The sequence below is a fragment of the Leptonychotes weddellii genome, chromosome 9, assembly GCF_054177405.1.
Source record: "Leptonychotes weddellii isolate Sample4059 chromosome 9, ASM5417740v2, whole genome shotgun sequence".
NCBI classification, from domain to species: domain Eukaryota; kingdom Metazoa; phylum Chordata; class Mammalia; order Carnivora; family Phocidae; genus Leptonychotes; species Leptonychotes weddellii.
This window is the reverse complement of record NC_138377.1, coordinates 40,569,622-40,586,908: the sequence shown is the minus strand read 5'-3', so window position 1 is coordinate 40,586,908 and position 17,287 is coordinate 40,569,622. Positions and strand designations below refer to the sequence as shown.

General features: G+C 40.1%; 2 long non-coding RNA genes across 9 annotated transcripts in view; one reads left to right on the top strand and one right to left on the bottom strand.

Annotated features, from left to right (window-relative positions):
• Positions 1-17,287, bottom strand: part of LOC145723429 (uncharacterized) — a 258,189-nt gene that overhangs the window by 23,860 nt on the left and 217,042 nt on the right. The gene's annotated exons all lie outside the window — the stretch shown is intronic.
• LOC145723430 (uncharacterized) overlaps positions 1-17,287 on the top strand; it is a 90,672-nt gene that overhangs the window by 67,716 nt on the left and 5,669 nt on the right. For 3 of the 8 annotated variants that reach the window (XR_014148462.1, XR_014148466.1, XR_014148461.1), the window contains 2 exons: positions 2,862-2,905; positions 9,316-16,438. The exons of 2 other annotated variants lie outside the window; for them this stretch is intronic. This is a non-coding gene — a long non-coding RNA (uncharacterized LOC145723430). Of the gene's footprint in view, positions 1-2,861; positions 2,906-9,315; positions 16,439-17,287 lie in introns of those variants that run through there. 3 more of the 8 variants (XR_014148463.1, XR_014148464.1, XR_014148467.1) reach the window with 2 other exon arrangements.

Sequence of the window (17,287 nt, the reverse complement as noted above, 5' to 3'; positions counted from 1 at the left end):
TGCCTTCAAAAACAGACCCAAACTAATGTCACCAAGCAATCACCAAGCAATACCATTTAGATCATGAAGATTGCCAAGAAAGCTTTCAAATGGAGCTTAAAAGTTTAACGACTGGGAAAACAAAATGTGTTCTATGGTAGCAGACCCAAATTAATCTGGCTTTGCCAATAATGACTCAGCAAACAAACAAGCTTTTTTTAAAAAAAAAATGATAATTAAAAGTTATTACATGTACCTGATTTAAAAACAAAAACAAATTCAAATATTACCAAAGTGAAAATTAAGTTTGTCTTCAACCTCAAACCTTTAGTCCCCCTCAGTCTTCTTCCCTTGAGGTAGCCCCTACTATCAGTTTTCTTGTGTGCTATAGTCTATGTATATCTAAATCTGTGTATTTATGTCACATACACACAGTGGCGGCTCCAGAATTTCTATATAGGAGGGGCTTAGGAGCTGCAATCTGAGTGGATGGGGGTAAACTGCAGAAAGCTACATTTGCCTGGTATTTTACAGAAGAAGGAACATATAAATTTGAGCACCAGTAGAACGAAGCACAACAATGAATTATAAACCACTGGAAAAAATGAGAATTCATGAGTCCATACTAATAACAAATAAATAGTAAATAATAAATAAATGGGGGAGGGGCACCCTGGGCTACAGTGAAATACAATGACTGACGGTGAATGAAGTCGTACTGGAGCTGGAGGACCATTATTTTGCAACTGTGAAAATAAAGATTGGATTAGACAGGACTCATCAATGCATGCTACATCCAGGAGGAAATTTTGATGAGGACCAGGATATTTGTATCATCTTAAAGTGCCTCCCCAGGAACACTTATTAATTGCAAAAGTGTGGGTTGGGGGGAAGAGTAGTTACATAATGGAGAATTTGGACAACACCTTGACCAAGTTATCGAAATTAACATTGCTGGTGAGAATGGACATGATACCCGGAAGGACATAATATCCCCTATGCAGTACTCTGGCCTAGAATACATAATATCAATCTAATCACAAGGAAACATCAAGCAAACCTAAAATGAGGACTATTCTATTTTTAAAAAGTGGGGGCAGGAGTAAAAGAGGAGAGGGATGGTGGTGAGGATTATATTCTTCAAAAATGCTAATGTCGTAAAAGACAAAGGAAGATTACGAAAATGTTCCAGATTAAAGGAGGCTAAGGAGGTATGACAACCAAATGCAATACCAGACCCTAGACTTGATTCTGTACTGGAAGGAAAAAAAATGTTGTAAAAAAGATTATTAAACCAACCAACAGAATTGGAATTCAAACCACAGAGGAGAAGAAAAGCCTGTTGAAGGTTTGATACTGCTGTTTCTATCAAACCCCAGACCCACCAGCACCACCCTCACTTAGAGAGCTCCTTAAAGAGCACTTGAAGCTTCTGCCCACAAAGCTCCTTCTTTGTCCAGGGAACCAGGAGGTGACAAAGCTCCAAGGAAGGGTAGGTTGTTTCTGCAGCAGGAATGAGAGGCCATTTTAAGTTTTGCCTCAGGAACTGGAATTTTATACTATGTCAATGATACAGGCCCAAGATTGAGGATCTCATAGAAACTGCACCACAAATTCCCTTCTGGTCCCCTCAGACCAGCTTGTGCTAAGCTCACTTAAAACCACCTCTTACCTTAAGTTCATTTAAAAGTCAAACAAATTCCATTTAAGAATAGTGTATGGCAACTGTGGCTAATAATTGCTTGGGAAATAAAAATGAATGAATGAATGAATGAATGAATGCAGAAATAAACAATGAAGGCATGTGAGGAACGCTCTGATAATGAAGACTGCTTGTATGACTTACGTAGAGAAAACAAAAAGAAAGTATGTTTTCCCTACCTTAGCTCTCTGTGAGCTGTGTAAGTAATGTAGTCATTTCCCTGTATTTGCTTCCAAATGTAAACGCTTCTGTAGTTGAACCAATATTAAGTCTGGGAATACAAAACAGAGTAAAAAGGAGAAAAATTCCTTAAAGGGACACATGGAAACACAATGTGCTCATTGCCAGACTTCTCATAAGGTAGACAAAAATGGGAAATTAAACATATAGCGTAAGAAAACTGTAATAACTTTACACTCAAATGAAACCTTGAGATAAATGTGTGTGTGAGGAGTAGGGGGAAGAAACTGACAAGGATTAAGTGAAAAAATAAACATCTGAGCAAAGCAGAATCTGTAATTCACCCTGACAGAGAAAGGAAGCTGAATCAAAACTCATCAGGCCCCTGAATGCAAGAAGCCAGGGTGTGGATACGGGGCTGCTGGTGCTAGGTGAGCATCTGTGACCAGGTTTCTCTTGGCTCTAGAGTGGTGGGAGTTAATATAGCCCACTGATTTGGGAGATGTGGAAATTTGCTCCAAAAGCAAGAAAAAGTTCAAGGAATTAATGTTCCTAAAAAAATAAATGAAACAACAACAACAACAAAAACAAAAACCAAGCATCTAAAATGTCCGTGCACCTAGAGAAAATCATCCTACAGTGCTTATTGGCCATACTGAACACCCAGCAACCTTTCCCATTTTTCCACTTCTCCTTCTAATGCAGCACTTTGATTTTGCACTGGAGAAATGATCCTTCCCCCACAGAATGCATTGTGTTGGGTCGGCCAGGTTGTGTACTTCAGGCACCTGGCATGCAGTAGTGGAGATCAAGAACTGTATCTGTGAATGAATGAATGAATGAATGAATGAATGATCCCAGCCCTCCTCTAGCCAGGCAGTGAGACACTTTTCTCCCTGAGATTGGGTCTTAAGTGACACGTCACAAACTAAGAAAATTCCAGAAGCCAATTCATCCTAACAGAGATGTTCTAACAAGACCATCCGTTTTTGTTTCCTAGACCCTGGGATTCCTGTACCATGATTCCTGTCCTTTCAAAGCCAGGTGCCTAAGCTTTCTGTTTTATTCTAAGAACTGTCATATATCCTTCCAGTAAACTCTCCCTCGGCTTAAGTTATCCAAAGCTCATTTCTGCTGCTTATGAACAAAGAACCATGACAGACACACATTTCCCAGCTTGCCCCTATGGAGTACACCAATTATTATCCCCAAATATGGTCTTGGTAATAAGAAGGTTAGGGGAAGTTTATGGATTTTTCTTTCTGTTTTTGTTTCCATGTGTCTAGTTGATTTCACCAAGTACACTTACAAGCAGGAACCTGAGGACTTGAAATAAAAATTTCAGTTCTTTGCATTCCCCTCAGGAACTCTTTATTATTGTGTCTAAAAGTATCTGTTGTTCAATAGATGTTAGTCAGAGTTACATGTATTTGTGTTAAGAAACCACTTATTTCTAGATTAATTTAAGAGGGTGTATTTGCAATTTACCAATTTCCAAAGCCCCACCTACCACAAATTTCCTCTGATTTTCACATCCACTCAGGAATAGCTTGAAGCAAGAACAGGGTATCACTTTTGCTGTTAAAGTTTCAACTTTCCAAGTTTGCCTAGCTATGAAAAGAACAAATTTAAACAAATCCTAGCATCATCCCTTTTCAAAAATACAGTTTAAATACCCAGTTTTATTTAGCAGCCTAGTTATTTTTATTGAAGAGACTAGAGGAAATGGTTATTGCTATCTTGCTTTCAAGTAATTATTTTTTAAGTAATTAAAAAATATCCATTGATCATTTTTATTGTGTTGGCCATGATTTTGATACCTAGTACAGTTCTGAGCACCTAACAGATGTTTAAGAAATAGTAGTCAAATTCATGAACAAATGGATACTTTGTTTTTAATTGTGGGACAATTTTGGTTTGATGCATCACTAAGAGTTGGTTAAAGAGTATCTATTGCATAGCCATTTTTAAGTCAGTGGACACAAATGTCACAGCAACTGGCTATTTTTGATAGTTCCACAAGCTCTGCAAAAGTTTTAGAGCCCTAAAATGGTCCCATTATAGAATGAAAGCCTACAGTGCTGCCTGGGATGACCCTGTGGTCAGATTAATACTCTGGAGACCCCCCGCCCCAGGCACCCCACCTTTGCCCTCATATCAAGCTATAAGGTTAGACTTTATCTGAAACCACATCTTATTAGCTCCTTCCCTTCCCCTATCCTGTTTCCCTCATTACCTTATAGATGCTTCCCAAAGAGCAGCCCAATCCCTATCTCAGGCTCTGCTTCTAGTGAACCCAACCTAAGACAGAAAATATGCTGCTATCTAAATGGAAATATTATGCAACAATACCTATAAACTTCCTCACCAATCACCAATGAAATTTGAAAGTTTACTAATGTGTGGATGACTGCAAAGGATATATCATCATTGTATAGAATCAGCACAGATAAATGACAACTATAATTTATCGAGGGCCTTCTATGAAGACATTATATCTCCTTGAATTCTTTTCACAATTTTCTTAGATAGGCATTACCACACATACTTCCAAAATAAAAAAGTTCAGAATCAACAACATCAAATAGCCCATCCAAAGTCAGATAACGACTACATGACAGTTTATTTTTAGCATTTCCTAAAAAGTCTCATAGGTTGATTGTAATGTTCTAAAATACTCTGAAAGAAAATGGCAATGTCCCTCTCACTTTCCATTCTTCAAAAGTTGTGGGATAAAGCCCAAGTGGTCTCTTCAGAAATAACTGATATGTTTTAAGTCTTACTCATGAGATCCAAAGCAGATTTTTTTTCAAAAAACAAAAACGAAAAAACAACTAGTCTTCTCATATCACCTCTTTTGTTAACCATAAAAAATAAACCAACCAACCTCCCCATAGCCAAAAGGAAGGGGTGACGGTTGTTAAAAACGGCATTTTAGTTTTAGAACTTGAAAATGAGAGCAGGTAAAGAGCATGTGACTCACTGTCAACCAGAAATACCAAAAAGCCTTTGTTAGGGAACTGGATGAAGCAATTACAAGCATCTTCACAGGCTGTCAACCTCAGATATCCATCTTCCCTTGAAAAGCTTGTGTGCTCTGTCATCAGTGAGGTTATCTCAACCTTTTCTGAGCCTATTTTTACTTTCAGCCTGGTTTACCTCTTAGGATAATCATCTCCTAAGTTCACTTCCCATCAAGAAAAGCAACACTACACTAATGCAACCCTAAAAAAGCTAAGACAAACATGGTTCAGTCCTCAAATAGGTCAGATTTTAAAAAGGACAGTCTAAAAGGTCAAAACTAATTATGAAAGAAATTCATACGCTAAGTGAAATAAGCCAGACACAGAAGGACAAATACTATATGGTTCCACTTGTATGAGGTACCTAGAATAAGCAAATTCATAGAGACAGAAAGGAAAATAGTGGTTGCCAGGCGCTGCTGGGGAGAAGGGGGAAAGGAAAGTTATTTAATGGGTCAAGTTTCAGTTTGGGATAATGAGAAAGTTCTGGAAGCGATAGTGGTGAAGGGTGCACAATGCAAATATACTTAATGCCACTAAACAGTAAACTTATTTAAAAAGATTAATAGGGTAAATTTTATCGTATGTATATTTCACCTCAATTATTTTTTAAAAAAAGAAATTCTCATTCTTACCGTATTTTCTCTAATCCTCTCCCAAGCTTTCTCAAAACCCATACTCACCAACATCACTCTCTTCCAAATCTACCCCAAAACTTCTTAAAACTCCACTCTGGCCATTAGTTTTATCCCCCTTCTCCCCTCCTTTTCCTCATGAGTCATTTAAGCACACGAGAGATCAAACCCCTCATCCTGGGGTAGGGGAAGGAGAAATCATGAGCCAGCAAGTCTTCTGCTGCAAGCAGGAGAAGGGAAAAGGCTAGAATAGAAGTAATCACCTGTCGTAATTTTAATTTCATCACACACATTTTATCCTTAAGCTTTCTTGAGCTTCCAGTGCCTCTAATTATCTGAGATTTGATGAACAAATCTGTATTTTCCACTGACATACATGATTTCACAGTCTTCAGATCATGCCTCAGCCCCATGTTTATCATGTGTTTATACACTGGTTAGAGGTTTTAGAGCAAGGAGTTCTCAACTTCCAAGACAGAATCACCTAGGGAGCTAAAAGTCTTGATGCCCAGGCTGCAGCCCACAACAGCTAAATCAGTGAGAGCTAGGGGTGGGGACCAAGGCAACTGTATTCTTTTTTTTTTAACTTCCAATGTGCAGCTAAGTGTGACAAGCAATGTTTTAGAGAAGGTGCTTCTCAAACATTAATGGATATACCAATTACATAGAGAACTTGTCAAAAGATTTGATGCTGATTCTGATTTGAGAGGTCTGCAGGAAGCCCCAGAGTGCTGCATTTCTAATAGCAGGGTAATGCTGAATCAGCTGTTCCTGGACTCCGCCTTGAGTAGCAAGGCTTTAGGGAACAAGAGCCTTTCAGGTTTCCTTTCTTAGCAGAACACTTATTATATACATGGCCGGCAAAGACAGGCACAGCTGGGCCTCCCAGCAGGATGGGTCTGGAAGGTCGCTGGAGACAAGCTGCGGTGGCACAGGGACTAGGGCAGCCCCTTGACTGCAGGTGCTCATGGCCTTGCCCTTGGGGGACCGCAGCTACTCCGCTTCTAGGCTGGTCTATGGGCTGGCCCACTCAGCCCTTTCTAACTTCAGGATCTTTAACAAGTCACTCAATTCCCTAAGCCTCAATGTCCTTATGTGTAAAACAGGAATAACAGTGTCAACTACTGGACTCTATGAGGCTACATGAGGACTAAAGGAGATAATCAGGTACACACTGGTATGTCTGCCATGAGACATGTCTGTCTTTATTTCTGCCCCTGCTGCCAACAAAGAGCCAACTTGCTATTCTCTCTTTCCCTTTTATGTCTAGACATCTGATATGTACAGGGCGTTCAATGTAGCCCCTGTCGCTGGAGGACAGGGACCATCTGTGTATCTTGGTTCTGAACAGGAGAAGCAAAGCCCCCAGAGACATATATTTTCGTGCAGATGGCATAACCAAAATACTGATAAGATTTTGCTCTTTGAGTACTGTTTTTGGTTTTTTACTAATTTTGTGTTCAGAAATGCTACCCTAAAAATGACAAAGATAGTCTCTCAGAGTTCAGAACTTGGTAATGGGATACTAGCTAACATTGAGTGCTTCTGACAGACTAACACTGTTCTAAGAACTTTATGAGACTTAACTCATTTGATCTTCACCACAACACTGTGACCCAGGGATTATTATCCCCATTTGGCAAATGAGGAGACTAAGGCTTCAAGAGTTTAAACCATGGTCACATCACACAGCTAGTAAATGGCAGAACAAGGGTTCAAGCTCCAGAGGCTTTCTCCAGAGTCCGCCCAGACCTGTGGTGGGGCAACCTGTCCATCAACATCTCTCTGTCTTGGTTTTTGCAGAGATGCCTGACATAAGGCATTTTCAGATGTGATATTCTTACATATATGCCATGGAGATATATACAATATATCCCACCTTCTGGCAGGAACCTAAAAGGATACTAAGAAATAAACTTGCATTCCTCCAGTTTATGCCAAAATGCAAATGAACCTTTCACAGACTTCAGTATTATTATTTGCAACTTAACCTATTTTAAAATGGCTGTTCTCTTGCATATGTGTGTCTCAGTCACTTGTTTTTGTCGCCTCACATCTGAAACTCCTTCCTGTCTTTGGGAAGGATCTACCATGTGACTTCCTGAATTCCCTGATTCTTGCTTTCTGCTTATTCTCGTCAGCCTGGGTATGGACATGTGAGCCAGACTTTACCCAGTCAGACAGTCCTGTCTGGAACTCGAATAGAAAGACATAAGGAGAGCAGAAGATTCATCCTAGAGCCAGAGGAGAGGGGAGCATGGCCAGTGGCACCAGCGTCAGGAAGGGACGGCAGCTATGGATTACATCTCAGACTGTTGCTGAGCATGATTTTGGCCGAGGCTCCCGCTGCGATGCTGCCTGATTGTTAGTTTCCCAGGGTTGCCATAACAAAGTACCACAAACTGGGGAGCGTGAAACGACAGAAATTGTTTCTCTCACAGTTCTAGAGTCTAGAAGTCTGAAATCCAGGCCTTGGCAGGGCCATGTTCTCTCTGCAAGCTCTAGGGAAGGATCCTTCCTGGCCTCTTCTAACTTTCAGTGGTTGCGGGCAATCCTTGGTGTTCCTTGGCTGGTAGGCAGCATCTCTCCAATCTCTGCCTCCATCTTCACATGGCCTTGCTTGGGTCTTCTCCTATGTCTGTGTGTATAAAGCTCCTGTTCCTTTCTCTTACAAAAATGCCCGTCACTGCATTAGGGGTTACCCTCATCCAATATGACAATATTTTAACTTGATTCTATCTAAAACCCTATTTCCAAATAAGGTCATCTTCACAGGTACTGGGGATTAGGACTTCAACATATCTTTTGGGGGGACACAATTCAACTCACAACATCTGTACTCCTGCTGATTTCCTGGGCCTGGATCTCTGGCCATCCCAGTGATCTTGTGGTCAATCCAATATTTTCTTATAAGTTCTTTTCCAACTTAAATTAGCAAAATTAGTTTTGCTGCTTGCAACTTTAAACCTTAACCTGTCTTCTCTCTACCTCTATTTCCTTGATTTTCCACCTGAGAATCTCCATTCAGAGGTCACTAGGGATGAGCAGAACAGTGACTTTATGATGGCAAAGGCCAATCTGCTTTAAGGACAAGGCTAAGATTCCCATTCCAGTCTCTGGATCAAGGAGGCTGAGGAGATGGCGGCCCAGGCCAATGTTAAAGGAAGGACTCAGACTGAGCAGTCCCAACCTCATGACTGAAATGCATGTAGAACCTACTGATTTCCTAAGCTGTGAGTTTGTTCTCAGGCTGGATCTTACTTAGGAGCAGAATTTGAGTAATCTTTGCCTTTGGCCAGTGGATGGTGTGAGGCCTGTTTTGGTGGCAAAGGACCACACTGCTTGCATCAGATCCCATAGATGTTGCCCTAGTCTGTATAATTTTCATCAAGTCATGACAGCAGCACCAAAGGGGCTAACTAGCATTTCAATTGTGTTTGGTCTAAAGTTTCTAAAACCTCATCAATGCTATTAAAAACAATAACATTATGCCAGAAAGAGTTGCAGAGGAAACAAAACATTATGGGGTTCTAAGAAACATGGTAATCAAAGACAGCTGAGTCTAAAAAGACAAATCCATGTCAATGACTTCAAGGAAATAAAAATACATTTAAAATGTTTGAGTAAATCAACTTCACAATTGGCCATTAGGAGAAGAGTAGCAATGCTAGTTTTTTATTTGCCCTATTTTGCTTCCTTTTTTGACCTGCCTCTTGCCAACTTCATGGAATTATGGTAAGGCTAGGGACCACATAAGGTTGGAATTGCCTGAAGCTATCTTTGCCATTATTTGCAGAGAGCCTGTTTGAGAATGAAGCCAACCCAAGAAAGAAGAATCCAAAGATACATACAAAGTTATTATTTTATTTGATTCCCACAATCCAGCTGTATCTAAAAATACCCATTAAACTTCCAACTTATTTGAACCAATAAATCCCCTTTTTTGTTTGTTTGTTCAAGTTAGTTTGAATTAGAGACCTAACCTTACAAACAAATGACAATGTAATATCAAGTGCACATATCTGCTTTGACCTAATTTCCTTGGATTGTTGTTGTCCAGGGAATGTTGTGTTGAATGGACCACATATTTCAACTGGGATGGTGGTTCCTGAATTTTTGTCATCTGGCATGCTACTGAGAACATGTGCACACAACACACACACATAAGCTAACAGAGAAGCATTTTCATAAAGCAATCTTCTGACAAGTGCATATCATTGAATTATGATTACACTTATGGCATGGCCAAATAAATCAACTAACCTGAGTAAAGAAGTCTTCTCTTCCACCTGATGCAAGCCTTGCCCATCACTATCTTACCATATCAAATGAACAAAATGACAACTTACTTCCCTGAGTTTCAACATTTCCATGTTTCCTAAGCTGTGCCATTTCACACTAGACATAGTCACAGATGATGTATGGGTAGTGTGGCTCCCAAATCGGCTAAGCCCCTAGACCTCCTTTCCTGTGTCTCCCAATTCAATTTCTCCAAAACCCATGGTCCTGGCTTGTAAATTCTCATCCATTCACACATTTACTCAACAAATTGGTATCGGGTACTCACTATGTGCCAAGCCCAGGTGTAAGCACTGAGGACTCGGCAATGAACAGAGAGAATAAACTTCTTCTCTTATAAGGCTTCCATCTAGTGAGGGGAGACAGACAATAGAAACATTTAAGGTAGATCTACGTCAGGTGATGAGCAAATGTTATGGTGAAAGATTAAAGGTAAAATGGACAGGTGTGCAGGGCAGATATGGTGAAATAGTGAGCCTTGTGGTCATCTGTGGAAAGAGCATGCCAAACCAAGGGAATGGCATGTGGACAAGGCACTGAAGCAGGAACAGGTAGGAAGCCAATGTGGCTGAGGTGAAGAGAAGGAGGGGCAGTGTGGTAGGAGATGAGGTGAGAGAAGTATAAATCGGGGAAGGTGTTGATGGAGAAAATTTAGAGACTTCCCAGGTCATCATAAGAACTTTGGATTTTATTATGAGCCAGATAAGAAACCCCTGGGTGGTTGTGAGCAAAAGAGTCACATAATCTGACTTAAAGTTTTAAAGACTATTCTGCCTGCTGTGAGGAGAATATAATTGGTGGTAAGAACAGAAGCAAGGACCAATAAGGGAGACCATGAAAACAGGAGTGGAAGTCTGAGAAATGACTGAACTCTGGATATATTTTGAAGGTAGAACCACCAACATAATGGAATGTAAACAGAAGTTTTCACAAATGTCTGCAAGGCTTTTGGTCTGAGCAACCAGAGAGATGAAGATGTCAGTTACTTTGATGCAGTAAGTACATGAGAGGCAGAGATTTAGAAAGGGGGGGAGAATCAGGAGTGTGGTTTTAAGTTTAGATGCCTATCAGATACCTATGTAGAAGAGATCATTAGCTATATGAATCTGAGGGTAAGGGGAAAGTTCTGGGCTGGGGACAAATACTTGGGAGTCATCAGAATACAGATGAATTTAAAGTCATGAGGCCAGATGAGATCTAGGCAGTGGGTCCATACAGAGTAGAAGAGGTCTAAGGACTAGTCTTGAATAGCCCAATGCTGAGAGGTTGAGGAGATCAGAAGGAACCAACCAGCAGAGGAGAATGAGGTGAGGAGTAGGAAGGCAGGATGAAAACTGAAAGATGTCATGAAATCTAAGTGGGAAAAAAAAAATAACCACCCATTTCAAGGAAAGAAAGAGTGATTAATTGGATCAAATGCTGAGACAGGTCATGTAAAATCAGGACTAATAATTGACTATTGAATATAGCTACACAGAAATCACTAGAGTAGGTTCAAAAAAAGAATAGGAGAGAATAAAGTATAAACAGTTAATAGAAACAACTTTTTTGAGGATTTTACTGTATATAACAATAGAGAAATGGAGCAATAGTTGGGAGAAATGTGGGAACAAAAAAGAATTTTCATTGAAGCTGGACAGTATTTCAGTATGTTTGTATGCTATAGAAATGATCCATTAGGGAGGGGAAGATTGATGAAGCAAGTGGGGAGAAGGGACAAGTGCTGGAGTAGCGTTCTTGAGTAGTCAAGAGGAGATGAGGTCTAATGCACAAGCACAGGCATTAGCCTTAGATTAACATACAGATCACTCATCCCCTGTAACAGGAGTGGAGGCAGAGTATAAAGGCGAAGATGCAGATAGGTGGGAGGCAATGGGATTTGGTATAAATCCTCTTCTGACTGCTTCTATTTTCTCAAGAAAACAGGATGCATATTCATCAGTTGTGAGTGAGGATGGGGAGAAAGGTTTGGATGGTCTGAAGAAAGCTGAAAAGATGTGAAACGGTTGCCTAGGAAAGTAGGGGCAAGACTGGAATAGAGCAATGCAATTGGACCCCTGTAAGGGCCTACATGAGGTCAGGGGTCATCTTCCTGCTATGTGTTTTGAGCATTGTGGTGACTTGAAGAAGGTGATGTCCACAGGTGTTCAGAGGAAAGAGGAAAGGGGGGAGAGAAGCAATGTACAGTACTTTTAAAGCAAGCTGAGTTGTTAAGATTTAAGATATAAAAGCAAACACAGCTCCACGGTTCAAATATGAAGTGACTGAAATCTCGGAGACAATTAGATATAATTTGAACATTCTTAGAAATAAAATCAGAGAACTTTAGAACTTTAAATGAAAATAACCCTAGTGATGTTCTTCTCTGAATCCTTCATTTTACATTTGAAAACCAAAGCCCTGGAAAATTAAATCACTTGCCCAAGACGACATAGCTAGTTAATGGCAGAGACAAGTCTAAGCGTCAGTCCTCCTCCATCTTTATCTACTGGCCTTTCCACTTTCATTTACTGGCAGGATACAGTGAAATTTCAGTCTGGTCCCTTTTCTTATTGCACACCCAGGCCCTTCTTTATGTTAATGTTTCCAAGCCCTGTTCCATCATCCCCATCTTCTATACTAAAGCCCCCTTGCTATCTCTTGGAGTCACCCAGCTCCCCCAGTGCTTTAGCCAAGTGTGTACTTCACTGAAGCTTTCAAACAGGTGTGTTAGGCTGGTCAAGAGCACAGTCTCTGAAAACTAGGAATTGGGATTCACATGGGAGGAAGAAAGGGGAATCCTAGGATGAGCCTCACTGAAATCCTGCAACTGATTTTCTTGAACTCACCAGATCCACCATGGTTTTCAGGTGCCAATGATAAGGGTATGGCATTCTCTTAGTCCTGCTTTTCTTCTGTTGAGGCAGGAGCTCAAGAGACTTTTCAAGCTACAAACTGTATGTCTTCACTGGACCAACAAATGCCAAGCTACTTGCATTAAGAAGAAAATGGATCTGAACCAACCAGCTTAGGGATAGCCTGCAGGCTGCGTCCCATCTGAATACCATTTGAACACAACTGGTTAAAGTCCTTCCAATGATGGCTTTTGTTATCTATAAAATTAAGACTAAACCAGAGATCAAGGAATTTCAACTGGAAGCTATATCCTGTCTCCAGTCTCCCATCTTGGTGTAATTTAAGTGAGTTACAGGGCCCTTTAAATTCACTTATTTAAAACAGATACTCATCCCAAGAGGCACTCTATAAACATTTGGCACATCTTGATGAGCACTTCAATTGCCCTTCAAAGGCCGTGGAAACAACCTCAAAACCAATTACTTATGCTCTCCTCCAAGAAGTTCATTAATTGGAACGAGGGCTCTGCTTCTGGCTGAGTGTGTCCTCTCCACTCTTTAATGTCTCACAATTGTCCCTTCTGGGGAACAGTGGTATGGTTCCAGGCAATTCTTTTTGAATTTAGAAATTATTTAAATATAGAGGTAAAGGGCATTGATGGGGACCAGGAGTTAACATATGTTGCAAAGGGATAGGTTATTAAATGTCTTCCCTTCTCCTGATTAAAACAAACAATTAAAAAATGGAAGGAAGCCCACATACCTTGGTATTCCCACATGCTGGATGAAAGATTAGGAATAAAATCCCCTAAATAAACCAAACCTTACAGTGTTCACTTGCATATGCCCATCCACATTACTCTTCCCCATATCTGTTTATCTCCAATATTCTAACTGTTCTCAGACCCCTGACCAATCAGTCAAGAGGTTTGCAACTGTCCACATGTTGGTCTATGTTCTCCCTTTGGCCACTTCTCCTACTACACGAAGTGGATGATATGCTGTACTGCCCAAAGATGTGTTCACTGAGAGAATTTCTCCTCATATATCCATATACCAAACCAACACATCCACAACCAAGCTTGGCCTTTTGTGTCCTTTGTCAGCTGGCCATAAGAGATTATGTATGTGGCCACAGGGGTGAGATGAAGGGAGAAACTATGCAACAGCAGTGGATGACATGGGAGTCTGGGCCACCTGCTCATGCAGTCTATTTGTGCCCACTCTCAAATGTACTTTTATCTTATGATGGATTGCTGTTGGGATATCCTAACATACAACCTGGTGGGTCTGACAGAACCCAGGTAATGGTAGACACTTCTGCCAGCCACTCAAGGTTCCATGAGTAGGTGCTCTGTCTCTACCAGAAACCCAAAGTATACCAGGACCTAGTTTTCAATTAATATATAATTCTCCACGGTGGAGGCATGACATTGCTTCAGAACTTGAGGTATTTACATTGTGATTCTCCTATTAGTACCTGCCACAAACTCCACACAACATCACTCCACTCCTTTCTGCAGATAATACCACAGGGTCTGCCAAATCATGTGGCCAAATAGGCAGGGCTTGTTTGCACCACAGCTTGGATGTGCTACATATCCATTTCTTGCACTGGGCCCTACTCAAAGATGGAAACCTTTCATGTCACCTTGTTCCCAGTCATGGAATATGCTACCTCCAGAGTCTAAAGAGCCCGCCAAGCATTCTTCTTCCTTATTAGCGGTAGGAAGTGAAAAACGCAACAATTTGTCAAGATCGATGGATTCCTGAAAACCCTACTGATATACCAGGCCCCTGAATATTCATGAGGTTTATCTCTTACCCTTTATAGTCTATGCGCCATACACCAAGTGCTTCAACGTATTTGCCACTTCATAATCATCCAGTCTGATTAACACAATGTCAACAATATCATGGAATATCTAGAGAGTCCAGGTCTCTTCAGACTATATTACGACAGATGACACAGCCATAGGACAAGACTGTAAGTGTATACTATTGTTAATCCTATGTGAATGCAAACTGCTTCTGGTCCTCCTTCCTGATGAAGATGAAACAAATATATCTGCCAGATCAGTGGCTGTATGCCAGGGACTTGAGTCCCTGTTAATCTGTTCTAACAAAGATACCACATCTGGCTCAGCAGCTATAATAAGGCCTACTACTTGGTTGAGCTTGTGATAGTTTACCTTTATCTTCCAGGATCAGTCTGGTTTTGTAGGGGCTAAATTGGGAAACTAAAGAACAAAGATATGTAAAGACCATGACCCCTGTATCCTTTAGATCTTTAAGATTGGCACTAATCTCTACTATTCCCTCTGGTATGCAATAGTGTTTTTATTTACTGCCAAGGCTGGGAGCAGGGGTTTCAGAGGTTTCTACTTGGTCTTCCCCCACTGCAGTAGTTCTTACCAGAGGTCAAGGAACCAATATGGGGTTCGGCCAACTACCATGTATGTCCACTCCAATTATGCATTGAGCGGTTAGAGAAATGGCTACCAGGTGAGCCCAAGGTCCCAGTGGACCCACTGTGAACCAAATGTGGGCCAGGGCCCCATTGATCACCTGGTCTCCCTATGTTACCTCTCTAACAGAGGGATAGTGATGACCTTCAGATCCCAGCTATCAATTTCAGTTTGAATCCTGTGTTCAGCAGTCCTCCAATGTCTATAAACTGTCCTTTCCTCATTGTATGGTTACTCAGTGAAATAGCCATAGATCTCTTTGGAAAAGTACTATTGGAATCATTACCATATATCCTTCTGACTATGAATTTCAGGTCTACACACTGACTCAGATCTGGAAACTGGAAGAAGGAGCATGACTTTATAAATTTTACATTTTTTAATGTAGCATTTTTAATCACTTTGAGAAAAAACTTACACAATAAGGTTCACCCATTTTCAGTGTACAATTCATTGAATTATAATAAATGTAGACAGCCATATAGCTACCACGGCAATGAAAATATGGAACATTTCTATCATCCCAAAATGTTCCCTTGTGCTCTTTGTAGTCAATTCTCCCCTCCTCATTCCCAGCTCCTAGCAACCACTTCTCTGCTGTTACTATAGCTTTGCCTTTTCTAGAATGCCATATAAATGGAATTATGTAGTATATAGTAGTCTTTTGTGTCTTTCTCTTAACATAAAGATTCCATGCTGTTGCATGTATCAGCACCTCATTCTTTTTTATTGCAGAGTAGTGTTCTGTATATGGATATACCACAATATGTTTACCAATTCACCAGTTGGTAGGCATTTGGGTTGTTTTCAATCTGGGATTATTATGAACATACTTTCTATGATCATTGCATACAGGTATTTTTATTTCTGTTTGGTAAATTCTTACCAGTGGGATTACTGAGTCTTTTGTTAGTATATGTTTAACTGTATAAGAAACTGCCAACTTTTTCCAAAGTGTTTGTGCCATTTTATTTTTCCTCCCAGCAGGTGTATGAGAGTTCCAGTTGTACCACATCCCTGACTTCATACGGTTAATATTTTCTAAATTTTTAATATTTTAACCATGTATCTTGGCTACGTGTTATGCTTCTAATCTGTTTTCCTAATGACTACTAATGTTGACCACATTTTTATTGTTAGTTTGCCATTTAAATATGTTCTTTGTTCAAATGTCCACACAAATTTCTTGCCCATTTTTTACACTGCATTTTTTTGTCTTATCAAATTGTAAGAGTACTTTATATATTTTAGATACAAGTCATTTATAAGATGTGTTTTGCAAATATTTTCTCCTAGTCTGGCTTTCTTTACACTTTCTCAACAGTATTTTTTTGAAGAGCAAGAGATTTTAATTTGATAAAGTCAGTAACAATGCTTTTCTTTTGTGATTCATGCTTTTTGTGTTCTATCTGAAAAATCTTTGCCTAATTCGAGGTCACAGATTTTCTTCTATGTTTTTGTCTAGAAGTTTGGTAGGTTTTGCTTTTATATTTAGCTCTTTGATCCATTTCAAGTTAATTTTTTGATATGTTATAAGGGTCAAGTTTCATTTTAATTTTCTTATGGTTATTCAATTGTTTCAGCACCATTTCTTTAAAAAGGATTGTGACTTTTTATGAGGTGGCTACCCTCAACTTTCTGATTCTCTACATTTTATTTGTTTTAATTGTGTTAATTGAGCAACATGCTTTTTCACTGTCCAATCGCCTCTAAGGGATGCTCCATAGTCCTCTATGGGTCAGTTTCCTTTGGCAGACACTTGTTATGATAACTGTACTCACCTGCTTCTGTCAGGTAAGTACCACCACCTAGTCTTGATTTGTCTAAGGGCCCTATCCCCCCCACTGCTATCAGTGAGCCCCATTCTGGAACAACAACTTCTACTGTCACACCTCATCTATGATGGACAACCCCCACTAGCTCAACGGCTCAATATACTACATAATTCCATGGTATCCATGGTATTCTGTCACCAGCAGAATCCATCTCACTTTGGTGTATGGTGGGCTTTTTTGGCCCTCTTGTGTGTAACATAGTTTGCTGGTGGATTTTCCAGCTTTCTGTAATATATCTATTCTAGAATAACCCTACTCCAAGCCCTTGACCATTTCTTTTTTCTACTCCACTTAGTGAGGCCATCATTTTCTATAAGCTTCAAGAACTAAAC